General features: G+C 39.5%; 1 protein-coding gene and 1 long non-coding RNA gene across 9 annotated transcripts in view; one reads left to right on the top strand and one right to left on the bottom strand.

Moving 5' to 3' along the window:
• The window catches only part of fhit (fragile histidine triad diadenosine triphosphatase), a 985,246-nt gene that overhangs the window by 98,610 nt on the left and 860,108 nt on the right, over window positions 1-26,528 (bottom strand). The gene's annotated exons all lie outside the window — the stretch shown is intronic.
• LOC125460197 (uncharacterized) overlaps window positions 21,069-26,528 on the top strand; it is a 59,834-nt gene continuing 54,374 nt past the window's right edge. Inside the window, exon 1 of the long non-coding RNA XR_009446501.1 lies at window positions 21,069-21,131. This is a non-coding gene — a long non-coding RNA (uncharacterized LOC125460197). The remainder of the gene's footprint in view (window positions 21,132-26,528) is intronic.

The following is a 26,528-nucleotide window of genomic DNA, read 5'->3' as shown; positions in this document are numbered from 1 at the left end:
AGGTGGACAAGTTATTTCCCAAAAAGTGATTTGCTTCTTAAGTACAGAGCACAGATGAGAGGCTACAATAGCAAAAACAATAAATTGTGCAAGGTTAGCACTTCCTTTGTAAAAACGTCTAACAATGCCATGCTTCAATAAACTCATAATGCATAAATGCCATTAAACAACAGCTGCTTTGTCAGGAGTAAGCCTCAGGAGAAAAGTCCAAGTTACCCAAGGATGTCTTAGTAATCAGTAAATGTAATAATTCACAATACTGCAGCAATTTATTTCATTTTATGAGTTTTAAATGAAATTAGGATTACGTTTCAACTATATCACAAACTGGGGATTTCAATGCATGGGTAGTGCCCGTAGAGTTTTTCTCCTTATGTGCTAAAATGAAAGGCTCACAAATAGCAATGTTGTTTGATTAGGTTAATTCTTATAAGGGAATTTCAGAGGTATGCAGTCAAAGTACATGCCCAATGAACTGAACATGATATTTTTGATTTTATTTAAAGTGCTTAGTTTTTTAAAAAATGGTATTGGAAATTGGAAACAATTTGTTTCTACTTTTACTTCCAATAAATGTATGATACCAAAGGCTGGTGATGACTTTTAGGTGTAATATATAATTTTTGGAGGAGCATATTTAACAAAGTGTCATGTAACTATTGATAGAAAGTAATTGCAATTATTGATATAAAGTAATTCTACTTTTCTCCCCATAATGACTGCCAGATCTACTTATTGATGCTATTATGTTCTGTTTTTATTCATTCTGCAAGGGTTTAAAATTGTAATTTATTTTTGAACATGTTTGCTTCAATTTGATTACTGGCAGTGTCAAAGTTGCTAATACTGGCTAATTGGCATATAAGGAGGTGGAGACTTAGTTAGGAGTGTGCAGGAGCTTAAGTTCCCGAAAATGATGTCAGGTCAGAAGGTCAATATCATTCTGCCTTCTTCTGACTTTCAGCTAAGCAGATTGAAAGATGTGGGGGAAACACACATACAGCTATCATGTAATGATTTAAGCATTATAGTAAGCACTAAACTGCTGTTTTAACCAAGAATTCTGTATTTAACAAGCCACTTGTAATTTCTGAGTTGTGGAAAAACTCACCAGGGTGTTCGAAGTGAGAATACAGTGAGGAGGCGTTCAGTGAAACTGGCAGGCTGGGAAATCTTTGATCAAAGAAACTGAAGATCTGCAAACCTGGCCATGAGAAAGGCTTGTGTTCACAACCCACCTTCTCTTGCAGTACCTTCGGTGTTAGCTAGGTAACTGCTACCTCTTTCAAAAATACATCAAGCGGCACTACATTCTCAGTTGCCAGCTTTCACTACAGCATGGAAACTATTTATGGGGCTCCACCTTTCATTTCTGATAAAGAATGAACTGCAACATCAGCTGGCTTTTCCATAGATCCATGTTGCTTTTCAGGACAGAAGAATTGGAGACAGAAATTCAGCTTTAGAGAGGTGAAACCATTAACACTGAGATTATAGGAAAAAGGGGGATCAGCTTGTTCATTTCTGCAAGCACCGCTGCTTCAGGAGACTTAAGTTTCCACAACCAGTTGCTGCCAACATTTGCAGCTTCCTAGATATGATCTCCTTCCCACTTGGCTAAGTGGGCAATCATTGTCAATGGCAAAAGAGGCAAATGTCACTAGAAGACCATAGCATCCTCACCATCACATCCACACCTTATCTCAAACCCTCACAAGGTGGTGACCTCGAACGGGTGGACAGAAAACAAACATTTATATTGGTGAGAGATAATGGGAACTGCAGATGCTGGAGATTCCAAGATAATAAAATGTGAGGCTGGATGAACACAGCAGGCCAAGCAGCATCTCAGGAGCACAAAAGCTGACGTTTCGGGCCTAGACCCTTCATCAGGGGAGAACAACATTTGTCGGGTGGTGACTGTATGATGAAAATGGGCTGAGTGGGAGTGAGAACATCAGCTGTTCAGGTGAGGGTGTGAGCTACCTGTAAAGACAGAAAGGAGCACCGTTTCAACGTTGTCCTGATGAGAACTATGCAGGAGACCGCTGGGAAAGTCGTAGTATGGGTTTGGCACCTGAAATTGTTACCCACTCACCTCTGGTGTTCTCCTGAGATCCTGGATCCTCCTGGTGCATTACCACCTCATTGGAGAGATCACTTGACAGCTGCAGAATTCCTTGGCCACTTCCATGTAGGCGCACTTCATTAGGTGGAGGGGTGTCCTCTTCCTCCTGTTCTTGGGAAAGATCAGCTCAGTGCACTCTCCTATGTTCCTCAGCAGGCCAAGGAAAGCAGGTGAAAGAGAAAAACCCAGGGAGCAGCCTTTTCAGTTGCTACAGCCATGTCCAGTTGATCCATTCAATTTAGTTCCTTCAGTTGGAAATTCTTCCTTTCACAGCTCCTTAATCCTGTCCTTCTCAACCTCCCTGAAAGGTCTGGTAGGCCAGAGGCTGGATATTATTATCATGGCTCACTTAAAGAGTCTTGGCAAAGTCTAATGAAATATTTAATGGGTTCACAACCAGCTAAGTATTCTGCCATTTTGCAAAGCTTAAGGTGAGAAAATTACATCTAATGTTTGCAAAGCTGAGATGCAAGTTTTGCAACTCCACATAATAGGCCCCAATACCTGATGTATTAAGAGAACTAGACAGCAATTTTTCCAACAGAGATTCACAAAGCTTTTTCAAAAGCCTTTCACAGAAGGCTTTAGTGTTTCAATACCAAACTATGTCCGAAAAATTCTCTTCAGTCTGTTCCCTGAGGTGATCCTTATTGCTACGATCACCTTGTTTTCCAAGGCACACGTGTTTTCCACTCATGATCGAGTTGTTATCACTCTGTACCATTATGTAGTTTACTCTGTTGATCTCGGCTCTGACCTGAAGCTATGAATTGCCCTGTCAACTCTGCCTAATACTGGAGGTAACAATTCCTCAGCAGGCAATTGAGCTTGGCAGAGAGTTCATTCACAGAGCTAAGTATCACCTTCTGACAGGCAGTAGAAAACAGAAGGAAGCAGAGCAACGAGATTCTATCATTCTCCCATGACCCTCAAAACTCCTGAGATGTACTTACCTTGTCCAGGGATTCACAAGTCATGGGGTGATAATTGCTGTGGTAATATTGTGAGCACATGGGGAATTTTTAAGTGAGCTTTATCTCATTTAACCAAGATAGAACAAACTGATCTTTTGTTAAAATTGAGTAGGAAAACTAATTGTACATTTTAATCCAGTTCCATTTTACCTCTAAACCCCGATGAGTCTTTGTTCTACTTTGAGTCTAAACTCGTAATATCTGTATCAGCCTTAGAAAAGTAAAGGTGTCATGTGACATGCTGCTACTAATGCAAAGTGTGAAGCTGGATGAACACAGCAGGCCAAACAGCATCTTAGGAGCACAAAAGCTGACGTTTCAGGCCTAGACCCTTCATCATGATTTTTCTTTAAGGTACTTATATTTGATTTCCCTTCTGTTTGAAAATTATTATTGCTAAATAACCTACTTTCTTAATTTTTGTTTATCTTGCCTGAGGTTTTACTATTTCTAAAAGCTGTGATAACAAATCAGAACTTGTTACTTCACAGATAATAGGAACTGCAGATGCTGGAGAATCTGAGATAACAAGGTGTAGAGCTGGATGAACACAGCAGGCCAAGCAGCATCAGAGGAGCAGGAAGGCTGACGTTTCAGAAGAACGGTCTAGGCCCGAAACATCAGCCTTCCTGCTCCTCTGATGCTGCTTGGTCTGCTGTGTTCATCCAGCTCTACATCCTGTTACTTCACATATGTTTTTGGCAGCAATGCCAATTTACCAACTGTTTTACCATTACTGTAACTTCCCTGATAGCTCAGCTTTTTTTAGCTATGCTCAATTTACTCATTTGGCCTACATAACATGAGAGTCCATAGATTGCTTCTTCGTGAGGTCTCTGCTCAAAGACAAGTTTGAAGCACAGTGCCTCAACATCTATCATGAAATTGGCACTGAGACAGATCTTGAGTCCAACCCAGTCAAAACAGGATCAAACACCATGCAAATCCCATCAAATGCCAGGCGCCAGTCTGATCCATTCCAGTCAACTGCTCCCAAGCTGGTTGCTGTGGTAACATTCATCTGCACATGCATGTTGTATCCGGCAACCACGGATGCAAATGATAGAGGCTTTGATTTATTATTTTCACATGTCTGACCTGTAATCTCTCCTACTTTTAATGCCTGACATTGGCATTCCAAGATGAACTTCAACATGCTTGATGCTGAAAAACTAAATGCACCTTTCTCAGCTGTCAAGGCTGAAATGGAATTGAATGCTTGAGTTCTGGTTCAGAGGCAGGGATACTGGCTACTGTGTAACAAACAAACAAACAGTAAGCACTGACAGGAGGACCATGGAAGATTCAAACTCCACTGCAAAATATAAACCTGTTGACTTTTAAGGTAAACAACAGAATTTAGAGAGTCCATTCATCAGTTTAAGAATGGCAGGGAAAATGCTGTTAATGTGTGTGTTTAAGCTTCTGTGCCTTCTGCCTGACAGAAGAGGATCAATACCTTATGTATGTATGTTAATGTTAAAGCACTGGCATCAATAGAGTAAGAATCTCGCAAAGATATTTTTCTCTCCGAATCACAAAAAAAACTAAGGCAGTGGTTCTCAAACATTTTGTTTAAAGGACCTCTTTTCAAGTGGATTATTAATCAGAGACCTCATAGAACATAGAACACAGAAAAGTACAGCACAGTACAGGCCCTTCGGCCCACGATGTTGTGCCGTGGAATAATCCTAATCCAAAAATAAAATAACCTAACCTACATTCCCCTCAATTCACTGCTGTCCATGTGCATGTCCAGCAGTCGCTTAAATGTCACTAATGACTCCGTTTCCACAACTACCACTGGTAAACTATTCCATGCACTCACAACTCTCTGAGTGAAGAATCTCCCTCTGACGTCTCCTCTATACCTTCCTCCCAACACCTTAAAACTATGACCCCTCGTGGTAGTCAATCCTGCCCTGGGGAAAAGTCTCTGGCTATCGACTCTATCCATGCCTCTCATTACCTTGTACACCTCGATCAGGTCACCTCTCTTCCTCCTTCTCTCCAGAGAGCTCAGTCAACCTCTCCTCATAAAACAAGCCCTCCAGTCCAGGCAGCATCCTGGTAAACCTGCTTTGCACCCTCTCCAAAGCCTCCACATCTTTCCTATACTCCGGCATCTGAATGATCATACATCACTCATGATACAACAGTGCAGCATACAAAATAGATTTCAATTTTTTTTAAAGAAAACATTATATACTTATATTACCATGATATAAGTATGCTCATTTCTCACTGCAGCGTCTGTCTAACCTGCATGCTCACTTCTTAGGTTAGACAGGACTGCATGCAGATATTGTAGACTTCTAACATTTCTCCTCATTTCACAGGATTCCTTGAAGATCAGTCCTCACACGTTCGAGAACCATTGGCATAAGGCAATGTGACTAATGATTTGGTCTCAGTCTCTACATTATTAAGTTTTGTTGATTCAGATGTATGGTTTCTCATCTGATTCACACAGGATTTCAGATCCCCTTTAGAGGGTGTTGCACCAAAATGGTTTTCTTATTCCTGAAAATCCTGGTGCAAAATTCAGCAAGGTGCAAACACTGCTTATTTGCCATTGACTATAAAGTCTAGTTCAATCTGAATCTCCCTAAACTATGAATTACGTCTACTTTCAGGCATTCTTCAAGCAGGCTGATACAAAAAGTTGAATTCCTCAAAAAACTCCTGTACTTTAATACAGTTCTTTCAGTTTTTATTTAGTATTCCCTGGGTTGATTTTTAAAAAAAAAATTTTGCATTTATAAATGTTATAAAAGAAAAATCACTTCAAGGGCTTTTGTTGTGCTTTTGGCCTGAGTTGTGAGATCGTTTGAGGCTGTTTTGATGTGGTTTGATTTTTAACTGTTACATGTACCTCGGTATAGTGAAAAGTTTTGGTTTGTGTGCAATACGGACAGATCATACCATACAGTCTGTGTAGAATAATAGAACAGAATGAAGAATACAATGTTACAGCTGCAGAGAAGGTGCACAGACTGCAAGATCAATATCAAACTTAAAATTTAAGAGGTCTATTCAGAAACCTAACAACAAGAAGGAAGTAGTAAGTGCGTGTATACAAACTTTTATACCTTCTGCCCGATGGAAGACGGTGGGAGAGAGGATAGCTGGGCAGGTGGGGTCTTTGATTATGTTGGCAGTGGGAAATATGATGGAATCTATGGATGGAAGGTTGGTTTGTGCGATGGACTGTGTTCACGACACTCTGTAGTTTCTTGGGAATAGTCGTTGTCAAACCATGCTGTGATGCATCCAGATAAAATGCTCTCTACACTGCACCAATAAATATCGGCAAGTATCCTTGTGGATATGCAGTATTTCCTTAGATTCCCGAGGAAGTAGAACCGTCGTTATGCTTTCTGTACCATTGCTTCAACATGGGCAGACCAGGACAGATTGTTGATGATCATCACTCCCAAGAACTTCACATTCTCGACCATCTCCTCTTCAGCACCATTGACAGGGGCATGCCCTCTGCTCTGCTTCCTGAAGTCAATGACCAGCCCCTTTGGTTGACATCGATGGAGAGATTGTTGTCTTTGCACCATGCTGTTAAGTACTTAATCACGTTCCTATATTCTGCCTCATCATTGTTTGAGATCTGCCATACAACAGTGGTGTCATCAGTAAACTTGTAAATGGAGTTGAGTCGGCCACACCGTGGAGAGTGTTTAACGACGACAAAAAGGGGCCGAGTATGCAGCTTTGTGGGGCAAAGTTGTTGAGGATTATGATGGAGGACATGTTGTTGTCTATTCTTACTGATTGCAGCCTATGGGTCAGAAAGTCGAGGACCCAGTTATAGAGACCTCGGTCTCTTAGAAATGAGTTTGTTTGGGATTATGGTGTTGAAGCCGGAAAAGTAGACAATAAGCAGAAGCCTGATGTAGGTATCCTTACTATCCAGATGTTTGAGGGATGAATGCAGGACCAGGGAGATGGCTGTGAATCTGTTGCGCCAATAGGCGAATTGCAAAGAATCAAGGCAGTCTGGTAGGCTGGAGTTGATGTGAGCCATAACTAACCTCCCGAAGCACTTCATAATTATGGAGGTCAGAGTCAGCAGGTGGTTCTCATTGAGGCATATAGCATGATTTTTCTGTGTAAAATAATTTAATTGTGCTCTTATAAACCATTCATATTGGATATTTAGTCCAGTTAAGTAATGAGAAATAGTTTCATATTTGGTTGAGATTCCATTTTCAGAGCAACCTTTTCATGTACTTGTGAACAATGTGACACTTGAGCATAAAAGATGAGTAAATGTATAGTTTCTGAGGGAGGGTTGGAAAGATCAAGGTGCAGTTTAATATGGGGGTCAGTTGCATTTCTCAACCACACATCCCGATATTCCTCAACATACAAAAGTACTCACTAAATAAAGACGCGAGGTTAATTATTGAATGAAGGAATATACTGTGTTACATCTCTATGGCTCCAGATGATAAAACAAAATTCACTTTCAGATTCACTGGAAGTGCAAACATATAAATTGACAATCTGTAAGAGTCACATTTGAAAGCATAATTTATATTGCTATGTGTGACTGTGTCATTTACTACTCAAGGAAAAGAAAGCCTCTCACTGCACATAGCAGAATTCAGGCAAGTTTTGGGTGAGGTAGAGTCAGAGCATGAAACTGAACCTGCACTGTATGGTATTAATCATCAGTGAGAGGAGACACCAAGCTACCAAGGATGAATTAGCAAAACCATACAGTAGCTACGCAAATTACAACTGCAAAATAAATCATTGTATTTTGTTTAATCTGTCAGCGAAATCTACATAAGAACTACATAAGTTATAAGACTGTTCATCATTATTGAACCATGGGATATTTTAACCAGTGAAAACCAGGCCAATGGGTAGCTAAAATCACTTGTTTACTTCTGCACAATGGAAGCCACTACAATCTCACTTGCGGTATTTATGGGTACACTGCCGTTAGTTCTCTTTCCTTTACGTAGGGCTGAATTGGTTTACACTATTAGAAGATTAGTCATTTTTTTTAACAAGAAGATGCTCTTATCTGAGATGTAATTTTGTGCATGATAGAAGTTACGTTGCATTGATTACAATCTCAGACAGTGTTGCCAAGACTACAAGAAAAGCTGAGGATATGAGTTTACATTCCACAAGATCCTCCGGTTTTATGTCTCATCCTTATCTGAGTTTGAGTGACATCATCAGATTGGGTGGAGCTTAGTACAGTCTCCATCAGAAACCCATTCAATATTATTACATTGTATATCTTCTCCTAAGCTTTTCCCAACAGATCATAATTATACATCCATGTATACATTTACATTTGTCACTTTCCCCCATCTCCCCGCAAGTGCCTGAATTCACACAAGCAGGTGGATTGGAGGCATAGAATCAAAGAGATGTACTGCACGAAAACAGACCCTTCGGTCCAACTCATCCATGCTGACCAAATATCCTAAATTAATCTAGTCCCACTTGCCAGAATTTGGCCAACACCTCCTGAAACCTTCCCTATGCATATACCCATCGAGATGACGACTTCCTCTGGCAGCTCACTCCATACATGCACCACCACCTGGGTGGAAAAATGTTGGCCTGTAGGTCCCTTTTTGATCTTTCCACTCTCATCTTAAATCTATGCCATCTAGTTTTGGATTCTCCTACTCTGGGGAAAAGGCCTTGGCTATTCACCCTAAACATGCTCCTCATGATTTTATAAACTTCTATAAGGTCACTCCCTCAGCCTCCGATGCTCCAGGGAAAATAACCCCACCCGATTCACCCTCTCCCTATAGCTCAAACCCTTCAAGCCTGGCAACATCCTTGGACAACTTTTCTGAACCTTTTCAAGTTTTACTATAGCAGGGAGGCCAGAACTGAATGCAGTATTCCAAAAGTGGCCTAACCGATGCCCTGTATAGCTGCAGTATGACTTCCCAACTCAATGCACTGACCAATAAAGGCAAGCATACCAAATGCCACCTTCACTATCCTACCTACCAGCAACTCTTCTTTCAAGGGGCGATGAACCTGCACGCCAAGGTCTCTTTGTTCAGCAGCACTCCCCAGGGCTTTAGCATTAAGTGTGTAAGTCCTGTCCTGATTTGTCCGACCAAAATGCAGCACCTCACATTTACCTAAATTAAACTATATCTGCTACCGGTCGACCCATTTGCTCATCAGATTAAGGTCCCATTGTACTCTGAGGTAATCCTCTTTTCTGTCCACAACACCACCAATTTTGAGGTCATTGACAAAGCTACTACCCATACCTTCTACATTAACACCCAAATCATTTATACAAATGAGAAAAAGCAATGGACTCGGTATCGATTCTTGAGGCACACTGCTGGTCACAGGCCTCCAGTCTGAAAACCAACCCTCCACCACTGCCTTCTTTCTCCTACCTTCAAGTCAATTTTGTATCCGAATGGCTAATTTGCCCTGTATGTCTTACTGAAGTCCATAAAGACAAGGTCCACCGCTTTGCCTTCATCAATCTTCTTCATCACTGCTTCAAAAATCTCAATTAAGTTAGACTGACACAATTTCCCATGCAGAATGCCATGGTGACTAACTTTAATCAGTCCTTGCCTTTCCAAACGCTTGTAAAACCTGTCCCTCAGAATCTATAATTCTTTCAAAATGCATTTTCATTGCACTTCTGAGGATCGCTAAGTCTTTGGTTTGAGGTTGTTGACATTGGTTCTGTTCTTGACCCTGCATGGTCTGTAAAATCTGGCACACCTTTTATTTCTGCATGTCCTTCATAAAAACATCACTTCTGTATGCAATTCAGACATTATCTTTTCCAAAGGACCCAATTGCTTAATCTTGTATAGGTGCAGAGCTCCTGTGTTTTGGGAGTATAAAACATTTCACTAATCTTCTACTGGTTGCCTCTTGACCAGGTAGAACAATTTGTCGCTGTTTGAATAGACTTGTAATAAATTGGTTTCTTTTGACCCATTGTTATGTCTGGGAGTTAGCTGAAGGCCTTCTGCTAGCTCAACGATGTTGAGGTCAAGACATACATACAAGTTCACAGCTGAGAATAATTAATTGTTAAGAGTTCCAGTGTAGCTTCTATCTTGTGAGTTATGCCACTTGGTCCATATAGTTTCTGCTCTGTAGGTTGTGACTTCTGTTTCTTCAGCCGTGGACAAAAATCTGATAAGACAGTGACACTTGCCTTGTATCAAGCTTAAGATTAATGAGGTGTTCATTGATACAAATAGATTCTGTTAATGTGTGTTGGACGGATTACCAGGTTTCCACAGGAAATGGGTACGTTTGATGAAACATTCCACTCCCGCACATCCCAGATGTCCAAGTTCTTTAAGGACCGCAACTTTCCCCCCACAGTGATCGAGACCGCCCTTGACCGCGTCTCCCGTATTTCCCGCAACACATCCCTCACACCCCGCCCCCGCCACAACCGCCCCAAGAGGATCCCCCTCGTTCTCACACACCACCCTACCAACCTCCGGATACAACGCATCATCCTCCGACACTTCCGCCATTTACAATCCGACCCCACCACCCAAGACATTTTTCCATCCCCACCCCTGTCTGCTTTCCGGAGAGACCACTCTCTCCGTGACTCCCTTGTTCGCTCCACACTGCCCTCCAACCCCACCACACCCGGCACCTTCCCCTGCAACCGCAGGAAATGCTACACTTGCCCTCACACCTCCTCCCTCACCCCTATCCCAGGCCCCAAGATGACATTCCACATTAAGCAGAGGTTCACCTGCACATCTGCCAATGTGGTATACTGCATCCACTGTACCCGGTGCGGCTTCCTCTACATTGGGGAAACCAAACGGAGGCTTGGGGACCGCTTTGCAGAACACCTCCGCTCAGTTCGCAACAAACAACTGCACCTCCCAGTCGCAAACCATTTCCACTCCCCCTCCCATTCTCTAGATGATATGTCCATCATGGGCCTCCTGCACTGCCACAATGATGCCACCCGAAGGTTGCAGGAACAGCAACTCATATTCCGCTTGGGAACCCTGCAGCCATATGGTATCAATGTGGACTTCAGCAGTTTCAAAATCTCCCCTTCCCCTACTGCATCCCTAAACCAGCCCAGTACGTCCCCTCCCCCCACTGCACTACACAACCAGCCCAGCTCCTCCCCCCCACCCACTGCATCCCAAAACCAGTCCAACCTGTCTCTGCCTCCCTAACCGGTTCTTCCTCTCATCCATCACTTCCTCCCACCCCAAGCCGCACCCCCATCTACCTACTAACCTCATCCCACCTCCTTGACCTGTCCGTCTTCCCTGGACTGACCTATCCCCTCCCTACCTCCCCACCTATACTCTCTCCACCTATCTTCTTTACTCTCCATCTTCGGTCCGCCTCCCCCTCTCTCCCTATTTATTCCAGTTCCCTCTCCCCATCCCCCTCTCTGATGAAGGGTCTAGGCCCGAAACGTCAACTTTTGTGCTCCTGAGATGCTGCTTGGCCTGCTGTGTTCATCCAGCTTCACATTTTATTATCCACGTTTTCTAATTTGGTGATTTCAGTTTGTATTGACAGCATTAACATCTTTGTTGAATAGATGTTTGACCTTTTTGTGCTCTGTAGCTATGTCTTAATTTTACACATCTTCTGAAAGTGATCTATAGTTTCATAGTTACAACATTCTTTTGTTACAACTGTTTGTGAGGCGTTTTTATTCCACAGAGCTCGCATTGATCTTAGAATCTGCTGTTTGGCCCTCGGCTCACGTTGGCTTCTGCCTTGTGTCTGTAGAGTGATCATACCTTCCAGTAGACAAGTTATTTTGCTGCCTGATGATGAAATTGTCCTTCTCTTCTTAGGGTTTTTCCGTGTTTGTCTCTGAATTCTGTTTCTAGTACAATCTGAGTAATTTTCTCCAAAATCAGATTCTCTTTGGACTGTGATAATGGGAACTGCAGATGCTGTAGAATCCAAGATAACAAAGTGTGGAGCTGGATGAACACAGCAGGCCAAGCAGCATCAGATGCTGCTTGGCCTGCTGTGTTCATCCAGCTCCACACTTTGTTATCTCTTTGGACTGTAATGAATTTGATGAAAACTTAACAATCATTCCTAGAACAAATCTGTGCCTTACGATTTCTGACTTCAAAGCCCCAAGGTCTTTGATTTTTACAATTCTGAAGAGTTCATTAATGAATTTGTCTGTGGATTGACCTGGAAGTTGAACTCTTTTTGTCTTTCTACTCGTTGCCACCGACCACTATTTTGCTGAGTGTCTTTGTGAGTAGTTCTAGCTGTTTAAAGCTATAAGCTCAGTGGTCTTTGTGAAATTTCTTCTTCTTGATCCAATGAGTTTTTCCACCATTGTAACTTGCTGTCTGAGCAACAAAGTCCATCACCGATCATTGTGTGATATTTGTGGGGAGAAAGACGCTGTCACTAACCATCTTTGATTTGAGTTGTCCTAAGGGTCTAATTGGTTTACAGTGATAGAGAAACAAACACTTGTGAGTGTTGACAAGAACAGGCTCTTATTTTAACAGGGTGTAGTTTATTTGCATGCTAGAAATCACCAATAAGTTACATTCATTAGGCATCGCTACCAAGACTATGAAGAAACCAATGGATGTATGTTGACATTCTGCAAGAATCTGTTTTTGTGCACAATTCCTACCCAATGACACCGTCACATTCAGTGGAGCTTAATACAACCTCCAAATTAATGCTTTCAGAATCAATACCTTGTATGTGCCACTATTTGGAATTATAGCCTGCACTTGTGGAAAAGGTAGCCAAGATATCGGCTCTCCTGTAGGTAAGCATTACAGAATCTAATGATATGATTGGGAATTAATCAAAACTTTAATTCCTGTTAGAGCAAAGATTTGGCTGCAGTGTTCCCATTAGGCTGAACCAATTCAGAGGGTCACCTCTAGAAAGCAATTCCCCTCAACCCGAGACTTTCGCAAGCTGCTCCTGGAATCTCAGCTCATCACATACATGGAGCAGAATCTTGTTGGGGCATTAGTGGTCTCATGTGTCAGTGGAGACCCTGTCAGAGATCCATACCGCCTCCTCCATCAAACCATATGCAAATCAGACAGTGATGAGACCACCTGCGGGCATTCCTTTGAAATTAAAACCTTGACGCAGAGGTCCCGGTCAGTGTCAGCCACCCACCCAACAGAGACTGGCAGCTCTTGCCCTCAGCGACACCACAGAGATGACCACAGCTGCAACAGGAGCACTTCCAAACTATCTGGGTCACAGAGATGGAGAACAAACATATGAGATGTAGGGAGGGAAATTTCTTGTGTTGTAGGTTTCGGGAGAGGGGGAGCAAGGGAAGACAGCGTGGCTCCCTTAACTGTCTTCGATCAAGGACCACCCAACAACCTGTAGGGAGAAGCTGCAGCAGTGTAGAAGGGATTTTGAATGCTGCATACCAACAAGCCCACTGACTGTTGGGTTAATCTCTGTGGTGGTGAGCTGAGGAGCTTAATTTGTCCTTATCTATGTCTGGGAGCTGAAGATACCATACATTCTGTCTGCAGATGACATCTGGGTCCACTAATTTCCAACCACTTTCCATCCAGAACAGCAAGAATGTCAACCAACAGCACTTTATTGAAGTCTCTGAATTAAAAAAAACCCTGGCCTCAATTCTGAAGTAGCTGGAGCAGATCTGCTTCTTATGAACACTAAATATTGCCCAGAATTAAAATATGGGCCCATGGTTTGTAAGAAATGGGATTTAATAATTTTTAAATTCCCTTACAAGTTTCGAATTTCACAGGAGAAGGTGTTTGTTATCTTGCCGTGTAGAAATGCTGTTCAATTCAATGCAACAATAAACCCCTGTAGGCTTTACATTTTCTCCTCAAGTGTCATTTAAGTGTTATTCAAAAACATATGAAATCCCTTAAGATTTGACAAGTATATTCAGACGCATTAAGCAGGATTTACTCCTGGCAGTTGAATTCCAGGTGATCTTGCAGGATAAAAAAAATCTTGTTAGCTAGTTCATTGATACTTTCACCAATGTTCTCTGTGCAACGGTAATTCCACAAACAATTGCAAATGTCATTTTAGTATTGATGTTACACAAGATTCAAGTAACATTCCAGAATTAAACTGATTTTTTTTTAATCTTAAAGGCTATTAAAAATACTGGTGTCTGAGTCTGATTTTGAAAATCATTTTAAGAAGGCAAATCCCAGAGACTGCTGTTCTTTGATTCCCATTTTTCGATTCCAAAAGCATTAAGATAAACTGCATTTCATCTGAAGAACTTAAGAAGATAAGAAAATAGGAGCAGGAGTAGGCCATTTAGAGCCTTGAGCTCTACCAGTCAGCAGGATCATGGCTATTGGGTTGCAGGCTTAATTTCACATACTTGGTCACAACAATCAAAATTATTTTTTGATTACCCCCTCAAAGTACAAGTCTGCCTGTCCAGCCTACTTCCAGAACTTCTGGCACTTTTCAGGGAGAAATGCAAATCCACCAAAAGTAACTTTTCTGCTAACTCATTGAAACAGCTCAGCATTTCAGACTTTATAATGTAGTGCAAAATATTTTTCTTTGGAAATTTCATCAGGTTCCCAAGAACCTGTAAGGAGAGGAGAGAACAGGACTTGTAGCTCCTAGGATTTCCTCCCTTACTGACCACCAATGTCTGTGAAAGCAGAAATCAAGTCCAGAAATGATTGCTCGGCAACCGAGAGGATAAGGGGGGGCGCCCCACATTCTTTTCAAACACCAGATTATCTTTTAATTATGGGTCTCTTATCTTCTTAAAAGCTTTGCTTGCCTTTTTTTCTACAAAGACATTTAACTTTCCCAGAGCAACAGGTAAACAACAGTACACATTTAAACCACTGTCTTCATTTTCCATAAAATCATTTTTAATCCAGAAAGTGCCCAAACGTTTCAAAGCTTCCAGTTTTCATATGGTCCAAAAATATAAATATATATTCCCAATAGCAATTTTTGGTTACCTTACTTAAGCTCTCAATTTTTATGTAATGACCAAGGTTGAAGGAGTGCACTTTAACTTTTGCATCAATACTCCATTGGTCACAATATTATTTGAATGTTTTACCCAGTTAGCGATTTGGGCAGGTTTGTATATTAGGTTGGAATAAAAAGATCCATCAACAGGGTTTGCTAAATGCACAAAATTTTTGATTTACATAATAACAAAACTTATTTGGCAAAGATGCAAGAATGACTCGTACACAAGTTTGAAATATGAAAACATAAATATACAAGTAGAAATATTTGCTCTTCTAAATTACACACACACACACACACACACACACACACACACACACACACACACACACACACACACACAACAGCAAAAGTAGAGTCACTGAAAATCAGGGGAAAATTCTCCACAGGTTGAAATCATACTAACACACTGGAAGATGTTTTGCAGTTGTTGGAGATCAGTCATCCTAGCTCCAGGACTTCTCTGCAGGAGTTATCGAAGGCTCAACAATCTGCAGCTGCTTTATCAATCATTTTTCTTCAACTTAAGGTCAGAAGTAAGCATGTTTGCTGATGATGGCAGAGTGTTTAGTACCATTCATGATTTCTCACTTACTGAAGCAGTCCACATACACCTGGGTAACATGCAGACTTGGGCTGACAAATAGCAAGTTACATTTGGGTCATATAAATGCCAGACAATGACCATTTCAACAGGTAAGAATCTAATCATTGTCTTTGACAGTCAATGGCATTAACATTACTGAATCGCCTATTATCAAAATCCTTGGGGTTATCATGGACATAAACTGGAGTAGCCACATAAGTACTGTGCCTACAAAAGGAGGTCAGTGACGAGAACGCCTGCAGTGAGCAATTAATCTCAAGTGGCTCCCCAAAGCGAGTCTGCCATCTAGGAGGTGCAGTTTAGGAGCGTGATAGAACACTGTCTACTTGCCTGGATGAGTACAGGTCCAGTAACACTTAAGAAACGTGACACATCCAAGATAAAATAGTCTGCTATGCCGTCACCCATATCCACAAACATTCAGTCCCACCAACTACAAAGCTTAGTAGCAGCAGTATGTAGCATCTACAAGATGCTGTGGAAATTCACCAAAGCTCCCTAGTACCTTGAAATCCACAACCACATCCAGAAAATTAAGAGCAGCAAACTCATGGGAACGCTATTACCTGAAAGTTTCCCTCCAAGCCATCCACCATCCTGACTTGAAAATATACAACCATTCCTTCATGTTGCCGGGCTAAAATCTTGGTGCTCTTCCCCTAATGGTCTTGTGAATCTCGCTGCACGAAATGGATTGCAAAGATTCAAGAATGCAGGTCACTATCAACTTCTCAAAAGCAATTAGAGATAGTCAATAAATGCTGGCCCAGCCACTGATACCCACATTCCACAAATAAACAAATAAAGCTAAATAATGAAACTTTCTCTGCAGAGATTAACTTTGAATATCAAACACTTTGGCCATTATTGTTGCTAATTCCTGGCATACGAAAGAATAACACGGTGTGAAGCTGGGTGAACACAGCAGGTCAAGCAGCATCAGACGAGCAGGAAAGTCTGACGTTTCGGGTCGAAGGTGGTTTTTCGTTTGGCATCTTGGTTTCTGGGGATAGGACACTGAACAAACTGTTCAGATGCTTTTCCTTCCAGAGATGCTGGGAGGACATCTTTGAGAAGCTACTCAGGGGGACAAAACTGCTTCAATTTTTCCACTCTCACACGGATTTCTCAAGAGAATTTCTCAGGAAGATGGCTAGGGATGAGTTGTGGGTTTCCTCTTCGTAGACCGTAACCCAACTAATCAAACGCGTGACAGTCATGAGCTCAGACATGTAACCTCTGGAAAATCCAAGCAGTTATCTGGAAACATGTGACTTCCAGAACAAATACTTTCAAGCCTTTAGCTTAGTCATGTCACTTCCTAGAAGTATCTTTAAAAAAAAGATGTGACCTGTGTCCGTCAGTGACCTTTGAAAGAAAAGTTTTCAGGTATTTCTTCAACACCTCAAATGAACAAATGTTCACAATTTTTCAGATAGGAATCCTGAAAAATACCAACAGCAGAAATGCCTTTTCAGCATTTCTTGCTGCAAATGGTATAAGATTTCAGCTAGGTGACCTTCAATTATCCATTTTGCAGTTTTTTTTCCCATTTTGTCCTTATTTGTTATTGCATTCACATTTGCATGCTGTGCCCTCTCGTGTCCCATTTTGGTTGAGAGCCTAATAGAGAAGTGCCAATGTGATTTTACTCTGAAACAGAAATGTCTCTCCAAATAAAATGCTCAAGGTTTCTACTCTCTCCCCAGTTGTTGGAGTTGTTGCTAATCTTCATTACAAACATGAGGAAACTGATTTCTAGCCTTTTGTTCAACACTTTGTTGATTATTCAGCCTTCCTCTGAAGAAGAATCAAAATACTTTGAAGTCATGTTAATTTCATAAATTAAATCCCACAGAGAATAGAAAAACTAACTTTAGGAAGACAATTGAATTAGAATGAATTGAATTAACCCAGGTTTTCTCCTGCAAAAGCAAATCTGTACTCGTGGGCTTCACAATAAACTATTTATAATGCTGCAGCTCATATCTTACAATGCAGGCTCGATCTAATTTTTATTTTAAAAGAATTTCATTAACAATGGTAATGTTGTTACTTGTTGTGATGTTTAAAACCAATGTTATAATCCTGAATTTTAATTAACCTATGTAATTAATCATCATTTCATTGATAAGATACTTGCCAGGGGCTTTCATTCAAGCTCCCAAATTTACAAAGATTATTTAAGTAAATCCTTGAGGCGACTGATTGTAATCCAGTATGAAAAATCATAGTTTTTTTTAAACTTCTACTACTTCACATGGCATGTGATTTTCCTGTTAAAGAAACGTTATGCTACAAGGACTTAAGTTCACTTATCTGTTGACCTTTATGTAGTAACTGGTCACAGGCCATAATCTTTTCTCCAAATGCAATTTTGCCTGATTTCAATTTCACAATTACTTTTACCCATTTCCCATTTTACAATTAATTGTAAGTGGCTGGTTCTATTATTGAGGAAAAGCTTGACTTGATCCGGCTATTTCACACAGCCAAGTCTGGAAAGGCTGCCAATCTAAAGTCAACCTTGTTAACAAAGCAGGTGAAGCATAACTACAGTTACACAAGGAAAAGCTAGGAAATACACAGCATTGTATTCATATCTGCATACACGTGATCACAAAGGCAAATCTGCTTTGAATGACAGTTTTCTTTATCAGAACAGGTTAAAACATTTTAAATATACAAGGTAATTTCCTTCTGGCTTACTTAGGGACAAAATTTTAAAATATAATACTTCAGTTTTGGTAATTTGGTCGTTGCTTTCCTTTCATTCTGTATTCTTCACTTTTATATCTCACTTCATCTTCTTTCCTATTTGTATACTTTAATTTTGTTTCAGTGCTGCTTGTGCACGTTCTTTTAATCTCTGCCGCAGTCCTTTTATCTACAAATATTTTTTATTCTTTATCTATGTCTCTAATATCTTCTTTCTCACCATTGCTCTTTCTCGTGTATAACATCCACTCTCTTCAGTTTAATACATTGCTTAACTGATTCATTCAGTTCGTACCTTTCCACTGTTTTAAAGCATTGAAGATAGAAACAACAGCACCTGCAAGATCCTGTTCAAAATACATTCAAACCAGACATGAAACTGTATCCGAGATAATGGGACTGTATCTTCCTTCTTTCACAGACACTGGGTCAAAATTCTGAAACCATCTTCCTTTCACTGTACTTACACCACATGGATTGCAGCAGGCCAAAAAGGCAGATCGCCACCAACTTCGCAAGGGCAATTAGGTATAGGCAATAACTGCTGGCCTTGCCAGCGATATCTACTTGAAAGAATATAACAAAAAGGTTTTCATGAATGTATGTTTGGCTGGGAGCGAGCAGGGATGGGTGGAGTGAAGCCATCCACGAGCTGTTGTAGCAGCTACAGAGGTATCAAACTGGAAGATCGGAGTACCTCACATCAACCAGAGACAAAAAGGTCAGAAGATGAAAGGCAACATTTAAGTATGACATATCGTATTTTAATTTGGAATATAATTTTAAAACTATTTGATTCCTTATGTGCTTCAAGGTTAGACAAATGTTATTAACATTTGTATTTGAATCAAATATATTTTGTGGTAATTGCTGGTTCTTCTTCAGCTTTTTCATTGTGTTAGGAAAATTCTCAAGAGATTCCAAGAGGTTAAATGAAGAAGTGAAAAAAAAACCATTTCTATTTTTAGCATTTTTGTTTTTGTCTAAACATTTGAGCTGATTAGTTGATATACTTTGTCAATGTGAAAATGTAATCTATTGCGGTTGAATTTAGTATCTTCATGATCAAGAAAATTTCTTTAGTGGAACGATCGTTCAAGCATCAGTGGCAGCTTATAAAACTTGTACACAACATTTTTAAGACATATTTGGATGCAGGACACCTTTGACACACAAAAAGGAATTTTCATTCAGAAATATCCACTGAATCTCAATATGCACAAATTTGATCAAGCCATACAAATTTAGATCTCTTCGCCAGATTTACATGCATCATAAGCAACCAACAGTGACAAATTCTTAAAGCATCTGCTCTCATTTCAGTCTCCTCCAATAAATCCTGTTGTTATACCACGTACTAATAACAACTAAAGGAGGTGAGCAAAAGATGTGTGATTCACAGCTTCCAATGCTTCTGCTGCCCTTAGGAACAGTTGTCAGTAACTGAGATATACATTCAGAGAAATTTCATCATCTATCATCCACATTTTTATTCATCTGGCTAACTGCAATTTCCATTTACCATCAGTGTGCAATTAGAAAACAGTACTTGAAGGAGCCTTCAGCAATGTCCACAATATAACTGAAGGTAGATAAGTAAAAACTCTGTGCATTAAGCCTTTAATTGATAAATGTTGTGATTGACCTAAAAGAGGTGCTTGGTAGGGAGGACACAAAGTTTTGATCTGTTTGAATAGGGAATGAGAGGTCTGCCACTGGGTTCTGTTTAAAGCCACAAATTCATGAGGGAAGCAAAGTATAGCTTTTCCCTTATCTTTGATTTGTCTGCCATGGCATTACAACCATCAGAATCCAAGGGTCACCATCACCTTCAAAATCCATGGCAGACTGCCACCAATGAAAGCTCTGGCCATAGCAAAGCAATCACTTTGATTTCCTTTGCTTCACAAGCAGCCTGACCTTCATGATGAATAGCACTTTAATGTTACTGTGAGATGAAGTCACTCTGTTTACCACTCAACTGTCTTTTCCATTCACTCATCTCCTTGACCACACTGTAACAAAATGACATGTCACACTTATTAATTTAATACCACCAACGAACAAATTCAGTGCAAACAGTGACCATGCATGAGGATACCATTTTTACATAAAACAACAGTTGCTAAATATTTTTGATTGTATTGCAAAACAAAATGAATTTTAGCAATCCTTCATGATTATCACAGATGTTTGGCCTTTTATAAAATACATTGACACTTTTTAAATCCAACATCGTCCTTCATGCTTTGCTCCAGAAATATTTCCATTTTACACAATTCTTCAAAATTGCTTCAGTTGTTTACAACATTCATAATATTAATGTTTTATATTTAACAATATGGATTCTTTACCAAAGGCCACGCTTCAATGCTTGTGCATAAACTGTAATCTCAGATGTGTTAACGTGTGTGTACTCATTCAGCATCAGCTCCATGCTGATATCAGGACTATAAATTACAGGAGGTGCCACCCATCTTAGCCTGTGCTTGTTTATCACGTCTTAGCAATAGTCACTGCTTGTTGCTTAAACCTTGAACTAAAAGCTATGCCTGTGCTTTTTCTCACAGCCTGCAATAAACATTTGGCTGCAATACAATCTCTCCTGGGTCATTAATATCCGACTCACTGCTGTTCTCACAGCCCAGATTTCAATTGCTTTCACAAATGGAAGGGCTTATGTAAGACAATAAGAAGTAATTGATGGGTAAGTTTTTTTAAAAATTTCTTACACTGACTGGTACTATGACTGCAGTCTATAATTTGAGGAAAACTGCGAGGGGGGTCTGCTGTAGAACATATCAGCTGTGGCTCACGTAGTAGCCATTTCACTACAAGACAAGTTCCCATCTTCTCATCCCATTTCAGGGCTTGAACATGTTTAAACGAAGGCTGACACATCAGTGCAGTACTGAGGGAGTGGGCACAGCACTATTGAAGTCACCTTCTTTTCAAAGCAATATTAAAATCGAGGCTTCAGCTATAGGCAGGTTTAAAATATCCCATGGCACTATTTTGCAGAGACCAGTGGACCTATCCCTGATGTTATTATACCTGCCTCAATTAACATCACAAAAGCATATTATCTGATTTTTATCACATTGGTAACCACCATCACAATATAAAAAATTATTGGCGCAACTTGATTATTAATTTGTGAAGCTGAACAACCAAAGCTGACGTAGAATTCTGACATAATTTATTTTCCAAAACTATCAAGTTGTATATTATTAAATGGTGATTTGTTTGCATTTTACAGCTTTGTATGCAACTACTTTCTTTTCCCCCTCACTTTTGGGATGAAACTCTCTCTCTCTCTCTCTCTGGACTGACGTAAAAGATCCCATGGCAGTATTCAAAGAAAAATGGGGTGTTTCCCCTAGTATCCTGGTTAATATTTATCTCGCAACCAACATCAGGTTAAATGGTCAATTTCTCATTATAGTTACATTAGTAACTACACTTCAAAATTACTTCAGTAGCTATAAATTATTTCATACCTGAGGCCATATAAAGGCACTACATATAGTGAAGAAACACAGAAAATGCTGGAGCAACTCAGAAGCTGCTGAGTTCTGAAGAAGAGATGTACCAGGTTCAAAATGCTAATTCAGTTTCTCTCTTCACAGATGCTGCCAAAGTTTTTCCAGCATTCTTTGTGTTTGCTTCAGATTTCCATCACACAAAGTATTTTAGTTGTATTATGTGTAAATATAACTTTATTCTTTCTTTTTTCAAGGACGTAGTACCACGAACAAAATTGCAATTGAAATCAAATGTGAACATGGGTTGCTTTCTTGCTGGTAATTAAGAGAATATTCAGATTCAGCATCTAAGGCAATCATTTTCTTCAAACAGATAAATTCTAAAACTGGTGGATATTTAATCAATACATTTAAAATAACAACCTAGTTGAATAAAAGTGTATTTTACCAACATTTAAAATTACAATTGCTAATGAGAGTTCTAAGATGACTCAACTTCAGCTTTCTTGCTGAGTCCTGTTTTTGTCAATAAAGGTAATCAGTACAAAACACACAAAATAGGTGGCAGCAAACTGTCAACTCAAAAATGTATAGAAAAGACATTTGGGTCAAGTACAAATGGAATGCTGATTCACTCGCACCCATTTTATGTTATTATCATTAAGACAAATTTCTGCCTCAAGAGTTTATGATAAAACTAATTCCTAATTCATTTGCTCTGAAATAAGGCCTACTTACTTATTCTATATTGTACACAATGAGATCACTGCTTCCTCAAAGCAATATGAGCATATCTGACTGCCAGAATCTCTAAATAATGATCTGGGATATTTTATTGCAAAAAGAGACACAAAGGGAATTTTAATCTGTACTAATCTGATTTAAATGATTTCAGGTACATTCATGAATATTCATTGTTACCAAATGTGATTTGGATGCAATATTTAAAAAAAAACATCAACCTGCATATTTATGATTACTTTCACTATTTCAACACCCAGGCAGCTAATACCTGAACAATATTTACTTCCGTGTAAATCCTAGTGATTTATTGTTGAGTGCATGGTTCATCACTAAGGGAACAGCAGCAAAGTGCTGTAGCAAAACAATGGTGATTCTTTTCCTTTATTCCAAAGGGCCAGATAAACAGTCTCCACATTCTCATACACCCTCATAGGACGATTTCCGGTTCAAATTGAAAATCTCGAACTACAACTAATTACTGTTGAGGACTGTTTTGCAATTTCTGAATTCTGGATCAATTCATCATAGAGTACCACTGCATATAAAATAGGGCCACTCATTCTTTTCATAATAATATTGAAAGGGAATATTGTATACTTGAATCATTTCTAGAGGAGAGTTATCCTTACTTATGCTTTTCTTAAAACAAACTCAACTCTTGACATTCTACAAAGTTACTACTGTAATGTGTTTCCAACAGTCCTTCAGACAGTGCCTTTCAGTTTATTACATGGTATATAAGAAAAAAGTCCCTTATGCTACCTCTTATTCTTCAGTCATTGCTTGAAAATAAACCAAATTAAAAATGGAAGGCTCAACATAATCAATTTGATTGAAATTTAAAAACCCTCAGCACCTGGATATACTGCATAGAAATTAATACTCTTCCATAACAGTCGAGGAATTATACCAATGTTGGTATCATTTCAGTGGAAACAACTGATCTTTTACTACTTCCTGTGTAATCCTAAGAATGAGCAGCAATTACACTCAAGAATGTCTGGACTATTTGAATACCTTTCATAACCAAATCATGAATGAAGATCGTGAGTAAAGTGGGGCAAACATTCCTGGAAAAAAATACACTTAACGTTTTGAGTTCTCATCTAGAAGCAAGCCCAAGAGTTGAGTTCATACAAATGCAGCAGAAGTCCTAAACAAACATTAAAGATTAGCTAGTTATCTGCCATTGGTAAGGAATTTTGTAGGTACACTTGACACACATTACATCTCATCCAAACCAATCTCAAAATTAATCATATGAACATTTAGAAAAAGTCATTTCCATGAAATGACGAATATAGAGCTGAAATTATATTCAGTACTTGCAGAATTCACTGTGAGCATTTGGTAGGAACAATCTGTCTTTTGAGATTCAAAGATTTGCAATACAGAATACCTATTTCATGGAGAGATAAATTTATTAAACAGGATCTATTGGAGACATCAAAGTTTATCTAGGAGTTCTAATCGTGGAATATAAACGTAAATTACCTTGCAGTTTCATGAGTCACCATGACATGCTTTTATTGCTAAAACTACTTTCCATTAATCACTGCCAAACTAATTCAGAGGTTTTACCTTGTAAAAATTGTACAATCTTTTGTCATACCTTCAATTCTACAACTAACAGATTGAAGCAAAGCAGCTGACAGAGTGGTGTCATTTCTTTTTTCAGCAATAATTGTGGGAAACAGAAAAGGGATCACTGATGCTGTAGACTCTCCATTCCATTTTCTGCTATTATTCCCACCTATTCTGATGTGGATAGTGATAGTTTACTGATGGAGTAGTGATATAGTGATTAAGATTAGGCATGAATCAATAGATATAACGCAAAAAGTAACCATGAATTGTTACTTTACATACTGAATGGAAGAACTTGTATTGACTGCAAAGGGTCAATATTAGGTGTAATGCTGTTTTTGATATGTACAGTTATGATCTAGATTTGGGAATGCAGGGTATAATATCAACATTTATAAACACTAGAAAACCTCAGAGACACAGCATTATAACACACTTCGGGAGAAGATAGAAACATTGGTAAATTTGACCAAAATAGTAACAAGCAGGTATAGGCCATTTGACCCACTGAGTCTGTTCCACCGCTCAATGAGATTATTTTCCTGATCCATTTTCCTGTACTTTACCCATAACCCTGGATTCCCTCACTGCTTAAAAATGTCTAGTTCTACTAAACAACACAGCATCTACAACCTTCCGTGGTAAATAATTTCATAGATTGACTACTCTCCGAAAGGAAAGAAATCCTCTTCCTCATCTCTGTATTAAATGGGCAACCCCTTAAACTGAGATTGTGCCCTCTGGTCCTAAACTCTCATAACGGGAAACAATCTCTCCACATCTATCCTGTTAAGCCCTCTAAGATTATTCTATTTTGAAAAAGTGTCCTCTCATTATTCGAAACTACAGTAAGCATATGAATTCCCTCTTTAATGGCATTGTGAGTTTATTTACGACACATGAACAGCGGCAGTTCAAAAGAGTTATTCACCACTGCCTTCTCAAGGGCAATTAGGGATGGGCAATAAATGATGTCCAGCCAGCAACATCTCAGTAGTGAATAAAAGTAATCTTAACCTATTCATTCTCTACCCAGAAGAAAACCTTCCAAGAAAACTTGCAGTTCAGCATGTCATGTTACCTCTGATGAGAGAACTAAAGCTGTTCACAGTATTCCAGCTCATGTTCCCACTCTGAGGTCCAGGTGTAGCAGCAACTTCTGGAACAGCTTGCCTGGTAATTTTCATAGTTTTAATAAGACCTTCTACCTTTATATTCTATTTCCTTTGAAACAAAGGCCACTGATCTATTTGCATTCCTAGTTTCTCGCTAAACTTGGGTATTAGCTTTCGGTGATTCATACACATGGATTTCTCAAGTCAATTTGTATACAGTTACTTCCAATGTCCAAGTTATTAATGTGCGTTGTTCATAATTGTGACCCTAGCACTGATCCCTGTGGCGCACCACTAGTTACTATTTACCATCCTGAAAATGCAAATATTATATTAGTTAAGCAATCATCCATTCATGCCAAGACTCCCAGCGCCTTAGTCTCTTATCCTATTAAGTAGCATTATGAGTGGAATGCCATTGAACACCTTTCAGCAATCCAGATATATTACATTTACTGGTTGCCCTTTATATATGCTGCTTGTCAGGTACTCAAAGAACTGGAAAAACATTGCCAGGCAAATTGTCCCCTTCATGAGCAGGTTGACTCTGTTTTATGATGTTATATATTGCTAAATACTCTGCTATTCCAGCCTTTACAACAGACTCCTATTTCTAATGATAGATGCTAAGCTAATGGTTTACAGTTACCTGCTTTTTGTCTCCCATGCTTTTTAAATAAAAGTGTTACATTGGTAGCTTTCCAATCTAGAAAATTACTACCAGCACATCCAACATTGGTGTAGTTACTCCCTTTAAAATCCTAGGATACAACCCATCAGATCAGGGAGCATATTGGACTTTAGCACCATTTGTTTAGCTTGCCATTTTTATTCAAATAATTGTTATTCCAGCCTTTAGCACTCGATTATTTAATCTTTTTGAAAACTATTAATATCTTCTACTATGAAAACTGATGCAATGTATTTATTCAACTCCTCTGCCATTTCTTGGTTGCAATCCCACCCCACCACCACCACTCCATCCATTCGAGAGTTTAAGCATCAGCCAAACATTCGGAATAAAATTATCAAATAACTACATCAAGAAAGCAGGCTCAGCAGCCAGGCATCTGTTTTACCAGATAAACTTTGGATGGTGTGTCACTTAGAGAAGAACTTACACGTGAGGTGGTATTCTCATGCATGTTCTGCCTTTGAATTTCTAGGTACAAT

Source organism: Stegostoma tigrinum, chromosome 11 (assembly GCF_030684315.1).
Source record: "Stegostoma tigrinum isolate sSteTig4 chromosome 11, sSteTig4.hap1, whole genome shotgun sequence".
NCBI classification, from domain to species: Eukaryota; Metazoa; Chordata; class Chondrichthyes; order Orectolobiformes; family Stegostomatidae; genus Stegostoma; species Stegostoma tigrinum.
The sequence above is the reverse complement of the archived record's forward strand: the minus strand, read 5'-3'. Positions and strand labels throughout refer to the sequence as shown.